The sequence below is a fragment of the Anomaloglossus baeobatrachus genome, chromosome 4 (genome assembly GCF_048569485.1).
Source record: "Anomaloglossus baeobatrachus isolate aAnoBae1 chromosome 4, aAnoBae1.hap1, whole genome shotgun sequence".
In the NCBI taxonomy this organism is placed as follows: domain Eukaryota; kingdom Metazoa; phylum Chordata; class Amphibia; order Anura; family Aromobatidae; genus Anomaloglossus; species Anomaloglossus baeobatrachus.
This window is the reverse complement of record NC_134356.1, coordinates 8,034,469-8,055,574: the sequence shown is the minus strand read 5'-3', so window position 1 is coordinate 8,055,574 and position 21,106 is coordinate 8,034,469.

Below are 21,106 nucleotides of genomic sequence, written 5' to 3'. Positions count from 1 at the left end.
GTCTCTCCTCCTGCTCACTCACCCCCCCCCCCCCCACCGCATTCCTTAGGTAAAACCCCCATCCCTTACTCCTTAACCCTTTCCTGGATCTATCACTGCCTCAGTCATGTACGTTACGGCTATCTGCCTTCACTCTGCTTGACTGATGGACTAGTGAATTGCGCTCCTGGTAACCTAATAAATAAGACACCACACACTGCGTGACATGGATTAAAATTTTGGCCACAGCAGCCCTTTATTTTTTATAAGAAAAAACATCAACAAGAAAAAACAAGATTATCGGCCCAGAGATGTGGTTGTTATAAATCCCAGCCCCATATCCCCCTCCGCCGTGTACACCTAGCTCAAGGGGGAATCTGGGTATACCCCTTGATCATTTTCCTTGTGTCCGCTGAGCTCCTCCCCAGGGACCCATCTATTCCACTGTCCACTGAGCTCCTCCCCAGGGACCCATATTCCACTGTCCGCTGAGCTCTGGCCCAGGGACCCCATTAAAAACATAATTCTCCAACCAACAAAGAGGGGGTTTAAACAACCACATCCCGCCGCCAAATGCTGCTGTAACATACAATATTAAAATGTTAATACAATATTAATATGTTGATATGACATTGACAATTTGGATACATTACTGATAACAATTGATACAATACGATACAATACTAATAATGTTGATAAAATACCGATGATGTTGAATACCAAAACATTGTTAGAATATTGACAGTGTTGCAAAGTCCTGATATTGATACATTTCCCTTCATTATAGGGAGGGTGGGTGGGACAACTGCTGGTTCAGTCTTTGAGTCCAGGACAAAGGAATGACACCTTAACATGGGACCTATTTCTTATATGGCCCCTGCCCCCATCTCTCCTCCTGCTCGCTCACCCACCACCACATTCCTTAGGTAAAAACCCATCCCTTACTCCTTAACCCTTTCCTGGATCTATCACTGCCTCAGTCATGTACGTTACGGCTATCTGCCTTCACTCTGCTTGACTGATGGACTAGTGAATTGCGCTCCTGGTAACCTAATAAATAAGACACCACACACTGCGTGACATGGATTAAAATTTTGGCCACAGCAGCCCTTTATTTTTATAAGAAAAAACATCAACAAGAAAAAACAAGATTATCGGCCCAGAGATGTGGTTGTTATAAATCCCAGCCCCATATCCCCCTCCGCCGTGTACACCTAGCTCAAGGGGGAATCTGGGTATACCCCTTGATCATTTTCCTTGTGTCCGCTGAGCTCCTCCCCAGGGACCCATCTATTCCACTGTCCGCTGAGCTCCTCCCCAGGGACCCATATTCCACTGTCCGCTGAGCTCTGGCCCAGGGACCCCATTAAAAACATAATTCTCCAACCAACAAAGAGGGGGTTTAAACAACCACATCCCGCCAAGACTCGCTCTTGTGACACCTTACAAGAGTGAGTTCCTCCACAACTTAATGGCTCGTTCTACTCCTTCTTGTATTCCCAACATCCATATATCAATGCCAATGTCATTAAGATGTACCTTATCATCTCTCCAAAAATGTTCCTTTGTATTTTCCAGCATCTGGTGACGTATGGCCACCCCTCCGTTTTCCAACACAAATTTTGTTATTTTTTTATTAACCTTTATCCTTGTATTATTGATGCGAGCCACTGATCGCGCTGTTCTCCACATTTGTCTAGCTACTATATCCGACCAGACCACCACTGTTTCTGGGTAAGACCTCCATAAATTCAACATATCAAGCTTTATGTTCCTAACTAAATGTCTTGATGTTCTTATTGCTAAATCATTACCACCTAAATGGATAAGTAAGACGCCCGGGGGCGGTAGAACTCCACATGATACTGGATTTCTTTTAACAGCTGATGCCACTGCATTCCCCTCTTTCCTATCCATGTCACCCGTGCCAAGGAACTGGGCAATCCCAAGGTCCCCCAAAAACAAATGAATGTCCCATGATCCAAACCAGGCATTGCTGTTCAGCTAAAACAAAAACACAATTATCACACAATTGTCTAAATGAAGACACAACTACTATAAGATTACCAAAATGTACGCATATATATACATGTACGCCATTTATAATAAATGTAATCTAATGTAGCTCTTAAATCTGCTCGATTCCCATCTCCCGATTTTTTTTTTTTTTTTTTTTTTTTTTAACTATGTCAGGCTCTAAGCCCCATCTAGCAGCTTCTGTGGCTGCTCCTATCCTAAACGAGTGTGAAGTGAATGCATTTGGAGACTCTCCCAATATTGTCAGGCATTTTTTAAGAACTGCTGTGAATTGAAATTGTGACAATGACTTACAATCCTCATGAATTAGTAATGAACCTTGGATATTTGGCCTTCTTGAGACATAGTTTCTAAAACAGATGACCGGGCAGGCCCTGGAACCGCTTAAAGGAAACAATGTGATCCATTTTCCTCTACCCTGTTGATCAGTTTTTGACTTTGCTAGAAAACATTCCAATCTGTCTGTGTACTGATGCACGTCCTCGTCTTGTAGACCCCCACTTCTGGTGGAGCTACTCGACACTAACTCACTGACTCTAAAAGCTCCAAAAAAGGCCAGTGTGAATGCACAACTAAAGAGAAACACTTCAAAGGGACTGCTACAGACTCGGCCTAGTACACTCAGTATCTGCTGCAATAACTGGAAAGAAATCGGACGCCGTTTATCTCTGGTCTTCTTACAACTTTTTCTGTAACCCTTTAGGGCCTGCTTAACTAAAAAATGCTTTGTGTAATCAGTGAAGTCGTGCAACTTAAACCAAAAAGCTAATCCAGACATTTTACTATCAATACTGGACAATGAAGTACCATCCACAAAGGCCCTGCTAATGTAAAATAACAACAAGGAAACATTGTCATGTAACCTAGCATCATGTGCCACTAGAGCACACAAGTCTTCCCATTCCCTCCATGCTGACTGGTACCTCTGCCATGTGCTTACACCCACAGACCGTTCTATCAGAGCGTATGCGGTGTCACTGGCAGTGACCACAGAAAATCCGGACACTTCTTGCCTTGTACCTCTGCCATCGGGGCTAACGAACGGAATCTGTCCCACTGAAAACGAGACAGAGCATCAGCCACAGAATTGCAAACACCGGGGACATGCACAGCTGTAATCTGACAATGTGACTTTAAACAGCGCAGCACTAGATGACGGAGCAACGTAACAACAGGCAGGGAAGACGCTGATTGTTTGTTGATGACTTCTACAACTCCCAAGTTATCACAATGAAATCTCACTTTTCGGTTTTGGAAAATATTGTACCAAATTTCACAAGCAACCACTATGGGGAACAATTCAAGGAGTACTAAGTTTCGTGTTAACCCATTGTTTCTCCAACTCTCTGGCCACCTATCTGCACACCACTGTCCAGAACAATATGCACCAAAACCAGTTGACCCCGCTGCATCAGTGTGGATGTCTAGATCAAAATTTGAAACCGGTGGTCTGATCCACAATGACCTCCCATTAAACTCTATTAAGAACTGTTCCCATACCGCCAGATCGTCCTTTAATGTTCTAGCCAGCCGCACAAAGTGATGTGGAAAGGTTATGCCTGAGGTAGCTGCAGCTAGGCGCCTACAAAAAACTCTACCCATTGGAATAATGCGACACGCAAAGTTCATTTTTCCTAACAGCGATTGTAGATCCTTTAATCTGATCTTACGGTGAGATCTAGCTTCTCTGACTGCCTCCAGCAGATCACTGACCTTGTCATCCGGTAATCTGCACTCCATTGCTTCACTGTCAATCAAAATTCCTAAAAACTTGATAAGTGTAGACGGGCCTTCTGTTTTATCTGATGCTAACGGTACTCCGAAACGCTTAAAAACCGACTGAATCGCTGCCAATAATGAAGCACAAACAAATGACTTTGGTGGACCTATACATAGGAAATCATCTAGATAATGCAGGACAGAACGCACGCCGGCTTCCTTCTTTACTACCCACTCCAAAAATGTGCTAAATGATTCAAACAAGGAGCATGAGATGGAGCAGCCCATCGGTAATCACAAGTCTACATAAAACCTTCCCTGCCACTGACAACCCAAGAGATGGAAGCTTTCTGGATGGACTGGTAAGAGTCTAAAGGCAGCTTCAATGTCTGTTTTTGCCATTAAAGCTCCTCTGCCGTACTTCTGTACCCATGCAATCGCTGTATCAAATGAAGTATACGAGACTGTGCAAAGTTCCTGATCGATTCCATCATTAACTGAGCTTCCATGAGGGAAGGACAGATGATGGATCAGCCTAAACTTATTGGGTTCCTTCTTTGGGACCACCCCCAATGGAGAGACCCTTAAGTTTTCTATTGGCATTTTGGGGAATGGACCTGCCATGCGGCCCAGGTCAATTTCTTTGTTTAGTTTTGTGGAGACAATGTGAGAATATGTATAAGCTGAAGCAAGGTTACGAGAACAGGTTAATGGGCCTGAAGTAGATGGGATCTTAAAACCTTCTGAGAAACCCTCCCCCAGCAATTGTGCTGCTTTTCTATCTGGGTACCTGCTTAGATAGCCAACCATCTCCCCGAGTCTAATTGGGGTTTCCCCCTTTTTGGTTAATCTCTGCTGTTGGGGTTTTATTTCGTTTAAAGCATTTGGATAGGCTATGGTTTCCACTACAGAAGCTGCATTCATGTTTGTACCTGCATGTGTTTCCGAATCTGCACTGGCTATCATTGAACTGCCAGCAGCAACCTTTTCTGTTTGCTGCTGACAATCCGATTGCTGATGATCTGCCGACATAGCCCTGAAAGGGCTGATTAACCCCACGTGGCGCTGTCATGAGACGCATCCATAAACTAATATCTTTGTGATCCCAACGAATCCCTTGGCGACCAGCCTTTCGTTGGCGAAACTGCTCATCATAGCGCAGCCATGCTAAACCTCCATACACACGGTGCGCCTCCCAGATAGAATTCATGTAACAAAATAAGGCAGAGCAATGTTCAGGAGTTTTTTGGCCTATTACACTTGCTAATATGGCAAAAGCCTGGAACCAATTGGCAAATGTTTGGGGGATGAGACAATACCGTCCTTCTTGTTCCTCTCTTTTCCTCTCATCAAACCTTACTCTATCCAAGTTATATTTTTCTAAGGGCAATAATGAAAATATTTCCACATATTCGTCGGCCCAAATCTTCTCCCTAACCTCCTGTTTCAAATGAATTCCTAGAGGACCCTCAAAACATACATATAATTCTCCTTTTGCTGCATCAGATAATGTAACCCCTTGTGAAATGACTGCGTCCTCCTGTGTCTCTGGATCAGCACACGACTGACTTACCACCTCCGATGTCCGGCGACCATTCCCGCACCATGCAGCAATAGGAGAAGAAGTTATGGGTAAGCTAGACTGACTCAAAGTCTCCTTAACCCCTGACACTAATTGCTGTACTACTGAATTAAGATCCTATCCTACATTGCCGGGAACTGTACCCCCAACTGCGCCCACTGGACTTATTACAGGTGTTGTTACACTAGATATAGGACAAGAAAAAGTGTTCTCACCAATACCTGGCTGCGTCCTAGGTTGACCAGCCGTCCCTCACCAATACCTGGCTGCGTCCTAGGTTGACCAGCCGTCCGTGACGTATTAGTTATAGTCTCTACAGCCCCTTCATTATTGAAGTGCTGCGTGCTGCTGCCCTCTAGTGGGGAGTCGTTATCTGTGTCATAGTCATTGTCTGGAATCTCTTCTGAGTCTTGTAGCTGTAGATTTATTGCCTGACTCACATCCTGAGCCGGCCGAAGAAGTCTTTGTCTGGTTAAAGTACTTTTGCGCAGTTGTCTTTTTGGATTCCTACCACTCCTCGTGTAATGAGAACCCGGATCCGGAAATGTTGTGTGTCCTAAGCCCATCCCCCCGTGTTGGTTTATTTCCTGGGGTGAGGCCGTATGATGTCCTCTAGAATGATGCAAAGTTTGTTGAGGAAGTTCTAAGGATCCATCGTGGGCTGTGGTCACGTCAGTTGTAGCTTGTGTGGCTGCTTCTCTGGCTGGCACATCAGTAGAGCCGGACTTTCTCCTTGCACTTCTTGGTGTCTCTCTGGTTAGATGGTCGGGCTCTTTTCTCTGTCCCTTGTTATTCTTGTACTGTAGTTTCCTTCCTGGTTTGTAAGCAGGATCAGAGGCCGTGCTTCGCTTTGCTCTTTTCCTAGAAGTAACGGAAGGACTTATGATCCTATTGTGAGTCCTATTGGCCATTTCAGAAGTTAGTCTCTCAGGAGGTCTTGATCTTCTTAGAGTTTGATGTTCAGAAAGTTCAGAAGGGACAGATGCTGTATCCCGGGCATTCTTCAGCAATTCGTCTAGCTGGGCCTGAATCCATTCGGGCCTACATGTCAAAGCCGCGGCCTGAACGCTCTTCAGCAAGGCATCCATACTGCTGGTTCAGTCTTTGAGTCCAGGACAAAGGAATGACACCTTAACATGGGACCTATTTCTTATATGGCCCCTGCCCCCATCTCTCCTCCTGCTCGCTCACCCACCACCACATTCCTTAGGTAAAAACCCATCCCTTACTCCTTAACCCTTTCCTGGATCTATCACTGCCTCAGTCATGTACGTTACGGCTATCTGCCTTCACTCTGCTGGACAGGAGAAGTGGTACTGTGCAGTGTATATATACAGAATAATACAGATACTGAGGATTACACCCAGTATACAGGACAGGAGAAGTGGTACTGTGCAGTATATATATACAGAATAATACAGATACTGAGGATTACACCCAGTATACAGGACAGGGGAAGTGGTACTGTGCAGTGTATATATAGAGAATAATACAGATATTGAGGATTACACCCAGTATACAGGACAGGAGAAGTGGTACTGTGCAGTGTATATATACAGAATAATACAGATACTGAGGATTACACCCAGTATACAGGACAGGAGAAGTGGTACTGTGCAGTGTATATATACAGAATAATACAGACACTGAGGATTACACCCAGTATACAGGACAGGAGAAGTGGTACTGTGCAGTGTATATATACAGAATAATACAGATACTGAGGATTACACCCAGTATACAGGACAGGAGAAGTGGTACTGTGCAGTGTATATATACAGAATAATACAGACACTGAGGATTACACCCAGTATACAGGACAGGAGAAGTGGTACTGTGCAGTGTATATATACAGAATAATACAGATACTGAGGATTACACCCAGTATACAGGACAGGAGAAGTGGTACTGTGCAGTGTATATATACAGAATAATACAGATACTGAGGATTACACCCAGTATACAGGACAGGAGAAGTGGTACTGTGCAGTGTATATATACAGAATAATACAGACACTGAGGATTGCACCCAGTATACAGGACAGGAGAAGTGGTACTGTGCAGTGTGTATATATACAGAATAATACAGACACTGAGGATTGCACCCAGTATACAGGACAGGAGAAGTGGTACTGTGCAGTGTATATATACAGAATAATACAGATACTGAGGATTACACCCAGTATACAGGACAGGAGAAGTGGTACTGTGCAGTGTATATATACAGAATAATACAGATACTGAGGATTACACCCAGTATACAGGACAGGAGAAGTGGTACTGTGCAGTGTATATATACAGAATAATACAGACACTGAGGATTGCACCCAGTATACAGGACAGGAGAAGTGGTACTGTGCAGTGTATATATACAGGATAATACAGATACTGAGGATTACACCCAGTATACAGGACAGGAGGAGTGGTACTGTGCAGTGTATATATACAGAATAATACAGACACTGAGGATTGCACCCAGTATATAGGACAGGAGAAGTGGTACTGTGCAGTGTATATATACAGAATAATACAGACACTGAGGATTGCACCCAGTATACAGGACAGGAGAAGTGGTACTGTGCAGTGTATATATACAGAATAATACAGACACTGAGGATTGCACCCAGTATATAGGACAGGAGAAGTGGTACTGTGCAGTGTATATATACAGAATAATACAGACACTGAGGATTGCACCCAGTATACAGGACAGGAGAAGTGGTACTGTGCAGTGTATATATACAGAATAATACAGGTACTGAGGATTACACCCAGTATACAGGACAGGATAAGTGGTACTGTGCAGTGTATATACAGAATAATACAGATACTGAGGATTACACCCAGTATACAGGACAGGAGAAGTGGTACTGTGCAGTGTATATACAGAATAATACAGATACTGAGGATTACACCCAGTATACAGGACAGGAGAAGTGGTACTGTGCAGTGTATATATACAGAATAATACAGATACTGAGGATTACATCCAGTATACAGGACAGGAGAAGAGGTACTGTGCAGTGTATATATACAGAATAATACAGATACTGAGGATTGCACCCAGTATACAGGACAGGAGGAGTGGTACTGTGCAGTGTATATATACAGAATAATACAGATACTGAGGATTACACCCAGTATACAGGACAGGAGAAGTGGTACTGTGCAGTGTATATATACAGAATAATACAGATACTGAGGATTACACCCAGTATACAGGACAGGAGAAGTGGTACTGTGCAGTGTATATACAGAATAATACAGATACTGAGGATTACACCCAGTATACAGGACAGGAGGAGTGGTACTGTGCAGTGTATATATACAGAATAATACAGATACTGAGGATTATACCCAGTATACAGGACAGGAGAAGTGGTACTGTGCAGTGTATATATACAGAATAATACAGATACTGAGGATTACACCCAGTATACAGGACAGGAGAAGTGGTACTGTGCAGTGTATATATACAGAATAATACAGATACTGAGGATTATACCCAGTATACAGGACAGGAGAAGTGGTACTGTGCAGTGTATATATACATAATAATACAGATACTGAGGATTACACCCAGTATACAGGACAGGAGAAGTGGTACTGTGCAGTGTATATATACAGAATAATACAGATACTGAGGATTACACCCAGTATACAGGACAGGAGGAGTGGTACTGTGCAGTGTATATATACAGAATAATACAGATACTGAGGATTACACCCAGTATACAGGACAGGAGAAGTGGTACTGTGCAGTGTATATATACAGAATAATACAGATACTGAGGATTACACCCAGTATACAGGACAGGAGAAGTGGTACTGTGCAGTGTATATATACAGAATAATACAGATACTGAGGATTACACCCAGTATACAGGACAGGAGAAGTGGTACTGTGCAGTATATATATACAGAATAATACAGATACTGAGGATTACACCCAGTATACAGGACAGGAGAAGTGGTACTGTGCAGTGTATATATACAGAATAATACAGATACTGAGGATTACACCCAGTATACAGGACAGGAGAAGTGGTACTGTGCAGTATATATATACAGAATAATACAGATACTGAGGATTACACCCAGTATACAGGACAGGGGAAGTGGTACTGTGCAGTGTATATATACAGAATAATACAGATATTGAGGATTACACCCAGTATACAGGACAGGAGAAGTGGTACTGTGCAGTGTATATATACATAATAATACAGATATTGAGGATTACACCCAGTATACAGGACAGGAGAAGTGGTACTGTGCAGTGTATATATACAGAATAATACAGATACTGAGGATTACACCCAGTATACATGACTGATGGACTAGTGAATTGCGCTCCTGGAAACCTAATAAATAAGACACCACACACTGCGTGACATGGATTAAAATTTTGGCCACAGCAGCCCTTTATTTTTAATAAGAAAAAACATCAACAAGAAAAAACAAGATTATCGGCCCAGAGATGTGGTTGTTATAAATCCCAGCCCCATATCCCCCTCCGCCGTGTACACCTAGCTCAAGGGGGATTCTGGGTATACCCCTTGATCATTTTCCTTGTGTCCGCTGAGCTCCTCCCCAGGGACCCATCTATTCCACTGTCCACTGAGCTCCTCCCCAGGGACCCATATTCCACTGTCCGCTGAGCTCTGGCCCAGGGACCCCATTAAAAACATAATTCTCCAACCAACAAAGAGGGGGTTTAAACAACCACATCCCGCCGCCGCCAAATGCTGCTGTAACATACAATATTAAAATGTTAATACAATATTAATATGTTGATATGACATTGTCAATTTGGATACATTACTGATAACAATTGATACAATACGATACAATACTAATAATGTTGATAAAATACCGATGATGTTGAATACCAATAACATTGTTAGAATATTGACAGTGTTGCAAAGTCCTGATATTGATACATTTCCCTTTATTATAGGGAGGGTGGGTGGGACAACTGCTTGTTCAGTCTTTGAGTCCAGGACAAAGGAATGACACCTTAACATGGGACCTATTTCTTATATGGCCCCTGCCCCCCGTCTCTCCTCCTGCTCGCTCACCCCCACCACCACATTCCTTAGGTAAAAACCCCCATCCCTTACTCCTTAACCCTTTCCTGGATCTATCACTGCCTCAGTCATGTACGTTATGGCTATCTGCCTTCACTCTGCTTGACTGATGGACTAGTGAATTGCGCTCCTGGAAACCTAATAAATAAGACACCACACACTGCGTGACATGGATTAAAATTTTGGCCACAGCAGCCCTTTATTTTTAATAAGAAAAAACATCAACAAGAAAAAACAAGATTATCGGCCCAGAGATGTGGTTGTTATAAATCCCAGCCCCATATCCCCCTCCGCCGTGTACACCTAGCTCAAGGGGGATTCTGGGTATACCCCTTGATCATTTTCCTTGTGTCCGCTGAGCTCCTCCCCAGGGACCCATCTATTCCACTGTCCACTGAGCTCCTCCCCAGGGACCCATATTCCACTGTCCGCTGAGCTCTGGCCCAGGGACCCCATTAAAAACATAATTCTCCAACCAACAAAGAGGGGGTTTAAACAACCACATCCCGCCAAGACTCGCTCTTGTGACACCTTACAAGAGTGAGTTCCTCCACAACTTAATGGCTCGTTCTACTCCTTCTTGTATTCCCAACATCCATATATCAATGCCAATGTCATTAAGATGTACCTTATCATCTCTCCAAAAATGTTCCTTTGTATTTTCCAGCATCTGGTGACGTATGGCCACCCCTCCGTTTTCCAACACAAATTTTGTTATTTTTTTTTTTTTTTTTTTATTAACTTTTATCCTTGTATTATTGATGCGAGCCACTGATCGCGCTGTTCTCCACATTTGTCTAGCTACTATATCCGACCAGACCACCACTGTTTCTGGGTAAGACCTCCATAAATTCAACATATCAAGCTTTATGTTCCTAACTAAATGTCTTGATGTTCTTATTGCTAAATCATTACCACCTAAATGGATAAGTAAGACGTCCGGGGGGCGGTAGAACTCCACATGATACTGGATTTCTTTTAACAGCTGATGCCACTGCATTCCCCTCTTTCCTATCCATGTCACCCGTGCCAAGGAACTGGGCAACCCCAACTGTTTACCATTAGGCCTGACTGCTGCACGTAAGGCCCCCCAAAAAACAAATGAATGTCCCATGATCCAAACCAGGCATTGCTGTTCAGCTAAAACAAAAGACAAAAACACAATTATCACACAATTGTCTAAATGAAGACACAACTACTATAAGATTACCAAAATGTACACATATATATACATGTACGCCATTTATAATAAATGTAATCGAATGTAACTCTTAAATCTGCTCGATTCCCATCTCCCGATTTTTTTAACTATGTCAGGCTCTAAGCCCCATCTAGCAGCTTCTGTGGCTGCTCCTATCCTAAATGAGTGTGACGTGAATGCATTTGGAGACTCTCCCAATATTGTCAGGCATTTTTTAAGAACTGCTGTGAATTGAAATTGTGACAATGACTTACAATCCTCATGAATTAGTAATGAACCTTGGATATTTGGCCTTCTTAAGACATAGTTTCTAAAACAGATGACCGGGCAGGCCCTGGAACCGCTTAAAGGAAACAATGTGATCCATTTTCCTCTACCCTGTTGATCAGTTTTTGACTTTGCCAGAAAACATTCTAATCTGTCTGTGTACTGATGCACGTCCTCGTCTTGTAGACCCCCACTTCTGGTGGAGCTACTCGACACCAACTCGCTGATTCTCAAAAGCGCCAAAAAAAGGCCAGTGTGAATGCACAACTAAAGAGTAACACTTCAAACGGACTGCTCCAGACTCAGCCTAGTACACTCAGTATCTGCTGCAATAACTGGAAAGAAATCGGACGCCGTTTATCTCTGGTCTTCTTACAACTTTTTCTGTAACCCTTTAGAGCCTGCTTAACTAAAAAATGCTTTGTGTAATCAGTGAAGTCGTGCAACTTAAACCAAAAAGCTAATCCAGACATTTTACTATCAATAGTGGACAATGAAGTACCGTCCACAAAGGCCCTGCTAATGTAAAATAACAACAAGGAAACATTGTCATGTAACCTGGCATCATGTGCCACTAGAGCACACAAGTCTTCCCATTCCCTCCATGCTGACTGGTACCTCTGCCATGTGCTTACACCCACAGACCGTTCTATCAGAGCGTATGCAGTGTCACTGGCAGTGACCACAGAAAATCCGGACACTTCTTGCCTTGTACCTCTGCCATCGGGGCTAACGAACGGAATCTGTCCCACTGAAAACGAGACAGAGCATCAGCCACAGAATTGCAAACACCGGGGACATGCACAGCTGTAATCTGACAATTTGACTTTAAACAGCGCAGCACTAGATGACGCAGCAACGTAACAACAGGCAGGGAAGACGCTGATTGTTTGTTGATGACTTCTACAACTCCCAAGTTATCACAATGAAATCTCACTTTTCGGTTTTGGAAAATATTGCACCAAATTTCACAAGCAACCACTATGGGGAACAATTCAAGGAGTACTAAGTTTCGTGTTAACCCATTGTTTCTCCAACTCTCTGGCCACCTATCTGCACACCACTGTCCAGAACAATATGCACCAAAACCAGTTGACCCCGCTGCATCAGTGTGGATGTCTAGATCAAAATTTGAAACCGGTGGTCTGATCCACAATGACCTCCCATTAAACTCTATTAAGAACTGTTCCCATACCGCCAGATCGTCCTTTAATGTTCTAGCCAGCCGCACAAAGTGATGTGGAAAGGTTATGCCTGAGGTAGCTGCAGCTAGGCGCCTACAAAAAACTCTACCCATTGGAATAATGCGACACGCAAAGTTCATTTTTCCTAACAGCGATTTTAGATCCTTTAATCTGATCTTACGGTGGGATCTAACTTCTCTGACTGCCTCCAGCAGATCACTGACCTTGTCATCCGGTAATCTGCACTCCATTGCTTCACTGTCAATCAAAATTCCTAAAAACTTGATAAGTGTAGACGGGCCTTCTGTTTTATCTGATGCTAACGGTACTCCAAAACACTTAAAAACCGACTGAATCGCTGCCAATAATGAAGCACAAACAAATGACTTTGGTGGACCTATACATAGGAAATCATCTAGATAATGCAGGACAGAACGCACGCCGGCTTCCTTCTTTACTACCCACTGCAAAAATGTGCTAAATGATTCAAACAAGGAGCATGAGATGGAGCAGCCCATGGGTAAACACAAGTCTACATAAAACCTGCCACTGACAACCCAAGAGATGGAAGCTTTCTGGATGGACTGGTAAGAGTCTAAAGGCAGCTTCAATGTCTGTTTTTGCCATTAAAGCTCCTCTGCCGTACTTCTGTACCCATGCAATCGCTGTATCAAATGAAGTATACGAGACTGTGCAAAGTTCCTGATCGATTCCATCATTAACTGAGCTTCCATGAGGGAAGGACAGATGATGGATCAGCCTAAACTTATTGGGTTCCTTCTTTGGGACCACCCCCAATGGAGAGACCCTTAAGTTTTCTATTGGCATTTTGGGGAATGGGCCTGCCATGCGGCCCAGGTCAATTTCTTTGTTTAGTTTTGTGGAGACAATGTGAGAATATGTATAAGCTGAAGCAAGGTTACGAGAACAGGTTAATGGGCCTGAAGTAGATGGGATCTTAAAACCTTCTGAGAAACCCTCCCCCAGCAATTGTGCTGCTTTTCTATCAGGGTACCTGCTTAGATAGCCCGCCATCTCCCCGAGTCTAATTGGGGTTTCCCCTTTTTTGGTTAATCTCTGCTGTTGGGGTTTTATTTCGTTTAAAGCATTTTGATAGGCTATGGTTTCCACTACAGAAGCTGCATTCATGTTTGTACCTGCATGTGTTTCCGAATCTGCACTGGCTATCATTGAACTGCCAGCAGCAACCTTTTCTGTTTGCTGCCGACAATCCGCTTGCTGATGATCTGCCGACATAGCCCTAAGGGGCAATAATGAAAATATTTCCACATATTCGTCGGCCCAAATCTTCTCCCTAACCTCCTGTTTCAAATGAATTCCTAGAGGACCCTCCAAACATACATATAATTCTCCTTTTGCTGCATCAGATAATGTAACCCCTTGTGAAATTACTGCGTCCTCCTGTGTCTCTGGATCAGCACACGACTGACTTACCACCTCCGGTGTCCGGGGACCATTTCCACACCATGCAGCAATAGGAGAAGAAGTTATGGGTAAGCTAGACTGACTCAAAGCCTCCTTAACCCCGGACACTAATTGCTGTACTACTGAATTAAGATCCCATCCTACATTGCCGGGAACTGTACCCCCAACTGAGCCCACTGGACTCATTACAGGTGTTGTTACACTAGATATAGGACAAGAAAAAGTGTTCTCACCAATACCTGGCTGCGTCCTAGGTTGACCAGCCGTCCGTGACGTATTAGTTATAGTCTCTACAGCCCCTCCATTATTGAAGTGCTGCGTGCTGCTGCCCTCTAGTGGGGAGTCGTTATCTGTGTCATAGTCATTGTCTGGAATCTCTTCTGAGTCTTGTAGCTGTAGATTTTTTGCCGGACTCATATCCTGAGCCGGCCGAAGAAGTCTTTGTCTGGTTAAAGTACTTTTGCGTAGTTGTCTTTTTGGATTCCTGCCACTCCTCGTGTAATGAGAACCCGGATCCGGAAATGTTGTGTGTCCTAAGCCAATCCCCCCGTGTTGGTTTATTTCCTGGGGTGAGGCCGTATGATGTCCTCTAGAATGATGCAAAGTTTGTTGAGGAAGTTCTAAGGATTCATGGTGGGCTGTGGTCACGTCAGTTGTAGCTTGTGTGGCTGCTTCTCTGGCTGGCACCTCAGTAGAGCTGGACTTTCTCCTTGCACTTCTTGGTGTCTCTCTGGTTAGGTGGTTGGGCTCTTTTCTCTGTCCCTTGTTATTCTTGTACTGTAGTTTCCTTCCTGGTTTGTAAGAAGGATCAGAGGCCGTGCTGCGCTTTGCTCTTTTCCTAGAAGTAACGGAAGGACTTATGATCCTATTGTGAGTCCTATTGGCCATTTCAGAAGTTAGTCTCTCAGGAGGTCTTGATCTTCTTAGAGTTTGATGTTCAGAAAGTTCAGAAGGGACAGATGCTGTATCCCGGGCACTCTTTAGCAATTCGTCTAGCTGGGCCTGAATCCATTCGGGCCTACATGTCAAAGCCGCGGCCTGAACGCTCTTCAGCAAGGCATTCACAACTGCTTGTTCAGTCTTTGAGTCCAGGACAAAGGAATGACACCTTAACATGGGACCTATTTCTTATATGGCCCCTGCCCCCCCCCCCCCCCCCCCCCCCCCCCCGTCTCTCCTCCTGCTCGCTCACCCCCACCACCACATTCCTTAGGTAAAAACCCCCATCCCTTACTCCTTAACCCTTTCCTGGATCTATCACTGCCTCAGTCATGTACGTTATGGCTATCTGCCTTCACTCTGCTGGACAGGAGAAGTGGTACTGTGCAGTGTATATATACAGAATAATACAGATACTGAGGATTACACCCAGTATACAGGACAGGAGAAGTGGTACTGTGCAGTGTATATATACAGAATAATACAGATACTGAGGATTACACCCAGTATACAGGACAGGAGAAGTGGTACTGTGCAGTGTATATATACAGAATAATACAGATACTGAGGATTACACCCAGTATACAGGAGAAGTGGTACTGTGCAGTGTATATATACAGAATAATACAGATACTGAGGATTATACCCAGTATACAGGACAGGAGAAGTGGTACTGTGCAGTATATATATACAGAATAATACAGATACTGAGGAATACACCCAGTATACAGGACAGGAGAAGTGGTACTGTGCAGTATATATATACAGAATAATACAGATACTGAGGATTACACCCAGTATACAGGAGAAGTGGTACTGTGCAGTGTATATATACAGAATAATACAGATACTGAGGATTACACCCAGTATACAGGACAGGAGAAGTGGTACTGTGTAGTGTATATATACAGAATAATACAGGTACTGAGGATTACACCCAGTATACAGGACAGGAGAAGTGGTACTGTGCAGTGTATATATACAGAATAATACAGATACTGAGGATTACACCCAGTATACAGGACAGGAGAAGTGGTACTGTGCAGTGTATATATACAGAATAATACAGATACTGAGGATTACACCCAGTATACAGGACAGGAGAAGTGGTACTGTGCAGTATATATATACAGAATAATACAGATACTGAGTATTACACCCAGTATACAGGACAGGGGAAGTGGTACTGTGCAGTGTATATATAGAGAATAATACAGATATTGAGGATTACACCCAGTATACAGGACAGGAGAAGTGGTACTGTGCAGTGTATATATACAGAATAATACAGATACTGAGGATTACACCCAGTATACAGGACAGGAGAAGTGGTACTGTGCAGTGTATATATACAGAATAATAGAGACACTGAGGATTACACCTAGTATACAGGACAGGAGAAGTGGTACTGTGCAGTGTATATATACAGAATAATACAGATACTGAGGATTACACCCAGTATACAGGACAGGAGAAGCGGTACTGTGCAGTGTATATATACAGAATAATACAGACACTGAGGATTACACCCAGTATACAGGACAGGAGAAGTGGTACTGTGCAGTGTATATATACAGAATAATACAGGTACTGAGGATTACACCCAGTATACAGGACAGGAGAAGTGGTACTGTGCAGTGTATATATACAGAATAATACAGGTACTGAGGATTACACCCAGTATACAGGACAGGAGAAGTGGTACTGTGCAGTGTATATATACAGAATAATACAGATACTGAGGATTACACCCAGTATACAGGACAGGAGAAGTGGTACTGTGTAGTGTATATATACAGAATAATACAGGTACTGAGGATTACACCCAGTATACAGGACAGGAGAAGTGGTACTGTGCAGTGTATATATACAGAATAATACAGATACTGAGGATTACACCCAGTATACAGGACAGGAGAAGTGGTACTGTGCAGTGTATATATACAGAATAATACAGATACTGAGGATTACACCCAGTATACAGGACAGGAGAAGTGGTACTGTGCAGTATATATATACAGAATAATACAGATACTGAGTATTACACCCAGTATACAGGACAGGGGAAGTGGTACTGTGCAGTGTATATATAGAGAATAATACAGATATTGAGGATTACACCCAGTATACAGGACAGGAGAAGTGGTACTGTGCAGTGTATATATACAGAATAATACAGATACTGAGGATTACACCCAGTATACAGGACAGGAGAAGTGGTACTGTGCAGTGTATATATACAGAATAATAGAGACACTGAGGATTACACCTAGTATACAGGACAGGAGAAGTGGTACTGTGCAGTGTATATATACAGAATAATACAGATACTGAGGATTACACCCAGTATACAGGACAGGAGAAGCGGTACTGTGCAGTGTATATATACAGAATAATACAGACACTGAGGATTACACCCAGTATACAGGACAGGAGAAGTGGTACTGTGCAGTGTATATATACAGAATAATACAGGTACTGAGGATTACACCCAGTATACAGGACAGGAGAAGTGGTACTGTGCAGTGTATATATACAGAATAATACAGGTACTGAGGATTACACCCAGTATACAGGACAGGAGAAGTGGTACTGTGCAGTGTATATATACAGAATAATACAGATACTGAGGATTACACCCAGTATACAGGACAGGAGAAGTGGTACTGTGTAGTGTATATATACAGAATAATACAGGTACTGAGGATTACACCCAGTATACAGGACAGGAGAAGTGGTACTGTGCAGTGTATATATACAGAATAATACAGATACTGAGGATTACACCCAGTATACATGACTGATGGACTAGTGAATTGCGCTCCTGGTAACCTAATAAATAAGACACCACACACTGCGTGACATGGATTAAAATTTTGGCCACAGCAGCCCTTTATTTTTATAAGAAAAAACATCAACAAGAAAAAACAAGATTATCGGCCCAGAGATGTGGTTGTTATAAATCCCAGCCCCATATCCCCCTCCGCCGTGTACACCTAGCTCAAGGGGGAATCTGGGTATACCCCTTGATCATTTTCCTTGTGTCCGCTGAGCTCCTCCCCAGGGACCCATCTATTCCACTGTCCGCTGAGCTCCTCCCCAGGGACCCATATTCCACTGTCCGCTGAGCTCTGGCCCAGGGACCCCATTAAAAACATAATTCTCCAACCAACAAAGAGGGGGTTTAAACAACCACATCCCGCCAAGACTCGCTCTTGTGACACCTTACAAGAGTGAGTTCCTCCACAACTTAATGGCTCGTTCTACTCCTTCTTGTATTCCCAACATCCATATATCAATGCCAATGTCATTAAGATGGACCTTATCATCTCTCCAAAAATGTTCCTTTGTATTTTCCAGCATCTGGTGACGTATGGCCACCCCTCCGTTTTCCAACACAAATTTTGTTATTTTTTTATTAACCTTTATCCTTGTATTATTGATGCGAGCCACTGATCGCGCTGTTCTCCACATTTGTCTAGCTACTATATCCGACCAGACCACCACTGTTTCTGGGTAAGACCTCCATAAATTCAACATATCAAGCTTTATGTTCCTAACTAAATGTCTTGATGTTCTTATTGCTAAATCATTACCACCTAAATGGATAAGTAAGACGCCCGGGGGCGGTAGAACTCCACATGATACTGGATTTCTTTTAACAGCTGATGCCACTGCATTCCCCTCTTTCCTATCCATGTCACCCGTGCCAAGGAACTGGGCAATCCCAAGGTCCCCCAAAAACAAATGAATGTCCCATGATCCAAACCAGGCATTGCTGTTCAGCTAAAACAAAAACACAATTATCACACAATTGTCTAAATGAAGACACAACTACTATAAGATTACCAAAATGTACGCATATATATACATGTACGCCATTTATAATAAATGTAATCTAATGTAGCTCTTAAATCTGCTCGATTCCCATCTCCCGATTTTTTTTTTTTTTTTTTTTTTTTTAACTATGTCAGGCTCTAAGCCCCATCTAGCAGCTTCTGTGGCTGCTCCTATCCTAAACGAGTGTGAAGTGAATGCATTTGGAGACTCTCCCAATATTGTCAGGCATTTTTTAAGAACTGCTGTGAATTGAAATTGTGACAATGACTTACAATCCTCATGAATTAGTAATGAACCTTGGATATTTGGCCTTCTTGAGACATAGTTTCTAAAACAGATGACCGGGCAGGCCCTGGAACCGCTTAAAGGAAACAATGTGATCCATTTTCCTCTACCCTGTTGATCAGTTTTTGACTTTGCCAGAAAACATTCCAATCTGTCTGTGTACTGATGCACGTCCTCGTCTTGTAGACCCCCACTTCTGGTGGAGCTACTCGACACTAACTCACTGACTCTAAAAGCTCCAAAAAAGGCCAGTGTGAATGCACAACTAAAGAGAAACACTTCAAACGGACTGCTACAGACTCGGCCTAGTACACTCAGTATCTGCTGCAATAACTGGAAAGAAATCGGACGCCGTTTATCTCTGGTCTTCTTACAACTTTTTCTGTAACCCTTTAGGGCCTGCTTAACTAAAAAATGCTTTGTGTAATCAGTGAAGTCGTGCAACTTAAACCAAAAAGCTAATCCAGACATTTTACTATCAATACTGGACAATGAAGAACCGTCCACAAAGGCCCTGCTAATGTAAAATAACAACAAGGAAACATTGTCATGTACACTGGCATCATGTGCCACTAGAGCACACAAGTCTTCCCATTCCCTCCATGCTGACTGGTACCTCTGCCATGTGCTTACACCCACAGACCGTTCTATCAGAGCGTATGCGGTGTCACTGGCAGTGACCACAGAAAATCCGGACACTTCTTGCCTTGTACCTCTGCCATCGGGGCTAACGAACGGAATCTGTCCCACTGAAAACGAGACAGAGCATCAGCCACAGAATTGCAAACACCGGGGACATGCACAGCTGTAATCTGACAATTTGACTTTACACAGCGCAGCACTAGATGACGCAGCAACGTAACAACAGGCAGGGAAGACGCTGATTGTTTGTTGATGACTTCTACAACTCCCAAGTTATCACAATGAAATCTCACTTTTCGGTTTTGGAAAATATTGTACCAAATTTCACAAGCAACCACTATGGGGAACAATTCAAGGAGTACTAAGTTTCGTGTTAACCCATTGTTTCTCCAACTCTCTGGCCACCTATCTGCACACCACTGTCCAGAACAATATGCTCCAAAACCAGTTGACCCCGCTGCATCAGTGTGGATGTCTAGATCAAAATTTGAAACCGGTGGTCTGATCCACAATGACCTCCCATTAAACTCCATTAAGAACTGTTCCCATACCGCCAGATCGTCCTTTAATGTTCTAGCCAGCCGCACAAAGTGATGTGGAAAGGTTATGCCTGAGGTAGCTGCAGCTAGGCGCCTACAAAAAACTCTACCCATTGGAATAATGCGACACGCAAAGTTCATTTTTCCTAACAGCGATTGTAGATCCTTTAATCTGATCTTACGGTGAGATCTAGCTTCTCTGACTGCCTCCAGCAGATCACTGACCTTGTCATCCGGTAATCTGCACTCCATGGCCTCACTGTCAATCAAAATTCCTAAAAACTTGATAAGTGTAGACGGGCCTTCTGTTTTATCTGATGCTAACGGTACTCCAAAACACTTAAAAACCGACTGAA